This window comes from Oncorhynchus keta, chromosome 37 (genome assembly GCF_023373465.1).
Source record: "Oncorhynchus keta strain PuntledgeMale-10-30-2019 chromosome 37, Oket_V2, whole genome shotgun sequence".
In the NCBI taxonomy this organism is placed as follows: domain Eukaryota; kingdom Metazoa; phylum Chordata; class Actinopteri; order Salmoniformes; family Salmonidae; genus Oncorhynchus; species Oncorhynchus keta.
Genome location: NC_068457.1, coordinates 22,237,210 through 22,243,472, shown reverse-complemented (window position 1 = coordinate 22,243,472; position 6,263 = coordinate 22,237,210). Strand labels below are relative to the sequence as shown.

Genomic DNA, 6,263 nt, shown 5'->3' with positions numbered 1-6,263 from the left:
CCTCCCTCCATCCCTCCCTCTACCTATCTTTTCTCTCTCTCTCTCTCCCTCTCTCTCCCTCTCCCTCCATCCCTCCCTCTACCTATCTTTCTCTCTCTCTCTCTCCCTCTCTCTCCCTCTCCCTCCATCCCTCCCTCTACCTATCTTTCTCTATCTCTCCCGCTCTCTCTCTCTCTCTCTCTCCATCCCTCCCTCTACCTATCTTTCTCTCTCTCTCTCTCCCTCTCTCTCCCTCCATCCCTCCCTCTACCTATCTTTCTCTCTCTCTCTCTCCCTCTCTCTCCCTCTCCCTCCATCCCTCCCTCTACCTATCTTTCTCTCTCCCTCTCTCTCCCTCCATCCCTCCCTCTACCTATCTTTCTCTCTCTCTCTCTCCCTCTCTCTCCCTCTCCCTCCATCCCTCCCTCTACCTATCTTTCTCTCTCTCTCTCCCTCTCTCTCCCTCTCCTCCATCCCTCCCTCTACCTATCTTTCTCTCTCTCTCTCTCCCTCTCTCTCCCTCTCCCTCCATCCCTCCCTCTACCTATCTTTCTCTCTCTCTCTCCCTCTCCCTCCATCCCTCCCTCTACCTATCTTTCTCTATCTCTCCCGCTCTCTCTCTCTCTCTCTCTCTCTCTCCATCCCTCCCTCTACCTATCTTTCTCTCTCTCTCTCTCCCTCTCTCTCCCTCTCCCTCCATCCCTCCCTCTACCTATCTTTCTCTATCTCTCCCTCTCTCTCTCTCTCTCCTCTCTCTCTCTCTCCCTCCATCCCTCCCTCTACCTATCTTTCTCTATCTCTCCCGCTCTCTCTCTCTCTCTCTCTCCCTCTCTCTCTCTCTCTCCCTCCATCCCTCCCTCTACCTATCTTTCTCTCTCTCTTTCCCATATCTGTCTCCTTTCTCACTCTCTCTTTCTCTCTCTCACACACACACTTTCTCTCCCTCCATATTCTTTATCTGGTGCTGGTATGTGCTCTGAACATGGGAGAGAGGGGTGTGCTCTGTCCTCCTCCACAGTCCAAAATACATCTGGAACAAATGGGAGTGATTAGACCCCTGAGATTATAATATTTAGATCACATTTGAAAAGAGCCAGACAGGAACTGAAGTTCTTTAGGTTACACCATATCTGGGAAGATAATCATCTTTCCAAAATTGAAGTGAAAACAAGAATGGTTCTTTCATTGTCTGCCTATTTGTAAGTCTGTATCAGTGTGCTAAGAATCCTTGAAGCAATAATGTTTTATCTACTGATTTCTAATAGCCCTCAAACAGGGTTGGTCATATTCACAGTTTAATGTGCAAAGTTTATAACGCTACTTTATTGCCTACTCGGCAAATCAAGTATACATTTTCTATGTCTTTGTTGATACTATAACTCGTGCATATGGGGAAAACAAGAGAACTTTAGTGTGACTATTCACACTAACTATTTGACGTGTAAACATCTTTTCAAATAGACTAGAGCGTGAGAGAGAGTCCGGGTAAGAGCCAGCCATGTGTAACTATAAAAGGTCTGATTTTTTACATGACGTTGAAAGAGACAGATTATTAACACGGGGTCAGAATTTTTTTATGTACAATACTGTGATACTGTGTGTGTATGCCTTTTTGTTAGTGTGTGTATGTGTGTTGCATTTATCTAAGTGTGTGTGCGAGAGAGGGAGGAGTGATGGCGTGAAATATGGTAAGTGACCGAGCAGTGTGTCGCTGTCTGTGTGTCGCTCTCTCTCTGTGTCGCTCTCTCTCTCTCTGTGTGTGTCTCTCTCTCTGTGTGTCTCTCTCTCTGTGTGTGTGTCTCTCTGTGTGTGTGTCTCTCTCTCTCTCTCTCTCTCTCTCTCTCTCTCTCTCTCTCTCTCTCTCTCTCTCTCTCTCGGTCGCTCTGTATCTCTCTCTCTCTCTCTCTCTCTCTGTGTTTCTCTCTCTCTTTCTCTCTTTCTTTCTTTCACTCTCTTATCTCCATCCACCCAGAACAGTCTGTATACCACATGGAACTACAGTCTTTACTTTGAACACTAAATGAGAAAGGGTCCTCATGCTTGTGTTTAACATGACCGTTGTCAAATTAGACAGTTGTTTTCATCAAAAGGAGATACTGAATGTAAGTACTTACAGTGCCTTGCGAAAGTATTCGGCCCCCTTGAACTTTGCGACCTTTTGCCACATTTCAGGCTTCAAACATAAAGATATAAAACCGTATTTTTTTGTGAAGAATCAACAACAAGTGGGACACAATCATGAAGTGGAACAACATTTATTGGATATTTCAAACTTTTTTAACAAATCAAAACTGAAAAATTGGGTGTGCAAAATTATTCAGCCCCCTTAAGTTAATACTTTGTAGCACCACCTTTTGCTGCGATTACAGCTGTAAATCGCTTGGGGTATGTCTCTATCAGTTTTGCACATCGAGAGACTGAAATTGTTTCCCATTCCTCCTTGCAAAACAGCTCGAGCTCAGTGAGGATGGAGAGCATTTGTGAAGAGCAGTTTTAAGTTCTTTCCACAGATTCTCGATTGGATTCAGGTCTGGACTTTGACTTGGCCATTCTAACACCTGGATATGTTTATTTTTGAACCATTCCATTGTAGATTTTGCTTTATGTTTTGGATCATTGTCTTGTTGGAAGACAAATCTCCGTCCAGGCTCAGGTCTTTTGCAGACTCCATTAGGTTTTCTTCCAGAATGGTCCTGTATTTGGCTCCATCCATCTTCCCATCAATTTTAACCATCTTCCCTGTCCCTGCTGAAGAAAAGCAGGCCCAAACCATGATGCTGCCACCACCATGTTTGACAGTGGGGATGGTGTGTTCAGGGTGATGAGCTGTGTTGCTTTTACGCCAAACATAACGTTTTGCATTGTTGGCAAAAATGTTGGTTTCATATGACCAGAGCACCTTCTTCCACATGTTTGGTGTGTCTCCCAGGTGGCTTGTGGCAAACTTTAAACAACACTTTTAAGAAATGGCTTTCTTCTTGCCACTCTTCCATAAAGGCCAGATTTGTGCAATATACGACTGATTGTTGTCCTATGGACAGAGTCTCCCACCTCAGCTGTAGATCTCTGCAGTTCATCCAGAGTGATCATGGGCCTCTTGGCTGCATCTCTGATCAGTCTTCTCCTTGTATGAGCTGAAAGTTTAGAGGGACGGCCAGGTCTTGGTAGATTTGCAGTGGTCTGATACTCCTTCCATTTCAATATTATCGCTTGCACAGTGCTCCTTGGGATGTTTAAAGCTTGGGAAATCTTTTTGTATCCAAATCCGGCTTTAAACTTCTTCACAACAGTATCTCGGACCTGCCTGGTGTGTTCCTTGTTCTTCATGATGCTCTCTGCGCTTTTAACGGACCTCTGAGACTATCACAGTGCAGGTGCATTTATACGGAGACTTGATTACACACAGGTGGTTTGTATTTATCATCATTAGTCATTTAGGTCAACATCGGATCATTCAGAGATCCTCACTGAACTTCTGGAGAGAGTTTGCTGTACTGAAAGTAAAGGGGCTGAATAATTTTGCACGCCCAATTTTTCAGTTTTTGATTTGTTAAAAAAGTTTGAAATATCCAATGAATGTCGTTCCACTTCATGATTGTGTCCCACTTGTTGCTGATTCTTCACAAAAAAAAACAGTTTTATATCTTTATGTTTGAAGCCTGAAATGTGGCAAAAGGTCGCAAAGTTCAAGTAGGCCGAATACTTTCGCAAGGCACTGTATATGACGACAGTGGTGGTCCCGGGGTTCTAGGAAGTGTATCTCTGTCTGTGTGGTGACAATAGGCCCACGTATATGACGACAGTGGTGGTCCCGGGGTTCTAGGAAGTATATCTCTGTCTGTGTGGTGACAATAGGCCCACGTATATGACGACAGTGGTGGTCCCGGGGTTCTAGGAAGTGTATATCTGTCTGTGTGGTGACAATAGGCCCATGTATATGACGACAGTGGTGGTCCCGGGGTTCTAGGAAGTATATCTCTGTCTGTGTGGTGACAATAGGCCCATGTATATGACGACAGTGGTGGTCCCGGGGTTCTAGGAAGTATATCTCTGTCTGTGTGGTGACAATAGGCCCATGTATATGACGACAGTGGTGGTCCCGGGGTTCTAGGAAGTATATCTCTGTCTGTGTGGTGACAATAGGCCCATGTATATGACGACAGTGGTGGTCCCGGGGTTCTAGGAAGTGTATCTCTGTCTGTGTGGTGACAATAGGCCCATGTATATGACGACAGTGGTGGTCCCGGGGTTCTAGGAAGTATATCTCTGTCTGTGTGGTGACAATAGGCCCATGTATATGACGACAGTGGAGGTTCCGGGGTTCTAGGAAGTATATCTCTGTCTGTGTGGTGACAATAGGCCCATGTATATGACGACAGTGGTGGTCCCGGGTTCTAGGAAGTATATCTCTGTCTGTGTGGTGACAATAGGCCCATGTATATGACGACAGTGGTGGTCCCGGGGTTCTAGGAAGTGTATCTCTGTCTGTGTGGTGACAATAGGCCCATGTATATGACGACAGTGGTGGTCCCGGGGTTCTAGGAAGTATATCTCTGTCTGTGTGGTGACAATAGGCCCATGTATATGACGACAGTGGTGGTCCCGGGGTTCTAGGAAGTGTATCTCTGTCTGTGTGGTGACAATAGACACATGTATATGACAACAGTGGTGGTCCCGGGGTTCTTGGAAGTATATCTCTGTCTGTGTGGTGACAATAGGCCCATGTATATGACGACAGTGGTTGTCCCGGGGTTCTAGGAAGTGTATCTCTGTCTGTGTGGTGACAATAGGCCCATGTATATGACGACAGTGGTGGTCCCGGGGTTCTAGGAAGTATATCTCTGTCTGTGTGGTGACAATAGGCCCATGTATATGACGACAGTGGAGGTCCCGGGGTTCTAGGAAGTATATCTCTGTCTGTGTGGTGACAATAGGCCCATGTATATGACGACAGTGGTGGTCCCTGGGTTCTAGGAAGTATATCTCTGTCTGTGTGGTGACAATAGGCCCATGTATATGATGACAGTGGAGGTCCCGGGGTTCTAGGAAGTGTATCTCTGTCTGTGTGGTGACAATAGGCCCATGTATATGACGACAGTGGTGGTCCCGGGGTTCTAGGAAGTATATCTCTGTCTGTGTGGTGACAATAGGCCCATGTATATGACGACAGTGGTGGTCCCGGGTTCTAGGAAGTATATCTCTGTCTGTGTGGTGACAATAGGCCCATGTATATGACGACAGTGGTGGTCCGGGTTCTAGGAAGTATATCTGTCTGTGTGGTGACAATAGGCCCATGTATATGACGACAGTGGTGGTCCCGGGGTTCTAGGAAGTATATCTCTGTCTGTGTGGTGACAATAGGCCCATGTATATGACGACAGTGGTGGTCCCGGGTTCTAGGAAGTATATCTCTGTCTGTGTGGTGACAATAAGCCCATGTATATGATGACAGTGGTGGTCCCGGGTTCTAGGAAGTATATCTCTGTCTGTGTGGTGACAATAGGCCCATGTATATGACGACAGTGGTGGTCCCGGGGTTCTAGGAAGTGTATCTCTGTCTGTGTGGTGACAATAGGCCCATGTATATGACGACAGTGGAGGTCCCGGGGTTCTAGGAAGTATATCTCTGTCTGTGTGGTGACAATAGGCCCATGTATATGATGACAGTGGAGGTCCCGGGGTTCTAGGAAGTATATCTCTGTCTGTGTGGTGACAATAGGCCCATGTATATGACGACAGTGGTGGTCCCGGGGTTCTAGGAAGTATATCTCTGTCTGTGTGGTGACAATAGGCCCATGTATATGATGACAGTGGTGGTCCCGGGGTTCTAGGAAGTATATCTCTGTCTGTGTGGTGACAATAGGCCCATGTATATGACGACAGTGGAGGTCCCGGGGTTCTAGGAAGTATATCTCTGTCTGTGTGGTGACAATAGGCCCATGTATATGACGACAGTGGAGGTCCCGGGGTTCTAGGAAGTATATCTCTGTCTGTGTGGTGACAATAGGCCCATGTATATGACGACAGTGGTGGTCCCGGGGTTCTAGGAAGTGTATCTCTGTCTGTGTGGTGACAATAGGCCCATGTATATGACGACATTGGAGGTCCCGGGGTTCTAGGAAGTATATCTCTGTCTGTGTGGTGACAATAGGCCCATGTATATGACGACAGTGGTGGTCCCGGGGTTCTAGGAAGTGTATCTCTGTCTGTGTGGTGACAATAGGCCCATGTATATGACGACAGTGGTGGTCCCGGGGTTCTAGGAAGTATATCTCTGTCTGTGT

The 6,263-nt window shown here is 46.5% G+C and overlaps 1 long non-coding RNA gene across 7 annotated transcripts; it reads left to right on the top strand.

The window, feature by feature from the left end:
* Positions 1 to 3,903: 3,903 nt before the first annotated feature.
* LOC127916749 (uncharacterized) lies at positions 3,904 to 6,250 on the top strand. 7 transcript variants are annotated; one of them, XR_008095799.1, is made up of 3 exons: positions 3,904 to 4,147; positions 5,652 to 5,867; positions 6,084 to 6,250. It is a non-coding gene; the product is annotated as an uncharacterized LOC127916749 (long non-coding RNA). The 7 variants fall into 7 exon arrangements; XR_008095801.1 differs by lacking the exon at positions 3,904 to 4,147 and adding an exon at positions 4,294 to 4,363; XR_008095800.1 differs by lacking the exon at positions 3,904 to 4,147 and adding an exon at positions 4,428 to 4,578.
* The last annotated feature ends 13 nt before the right edge of the window (positions 6,251 to 6,263 follow it).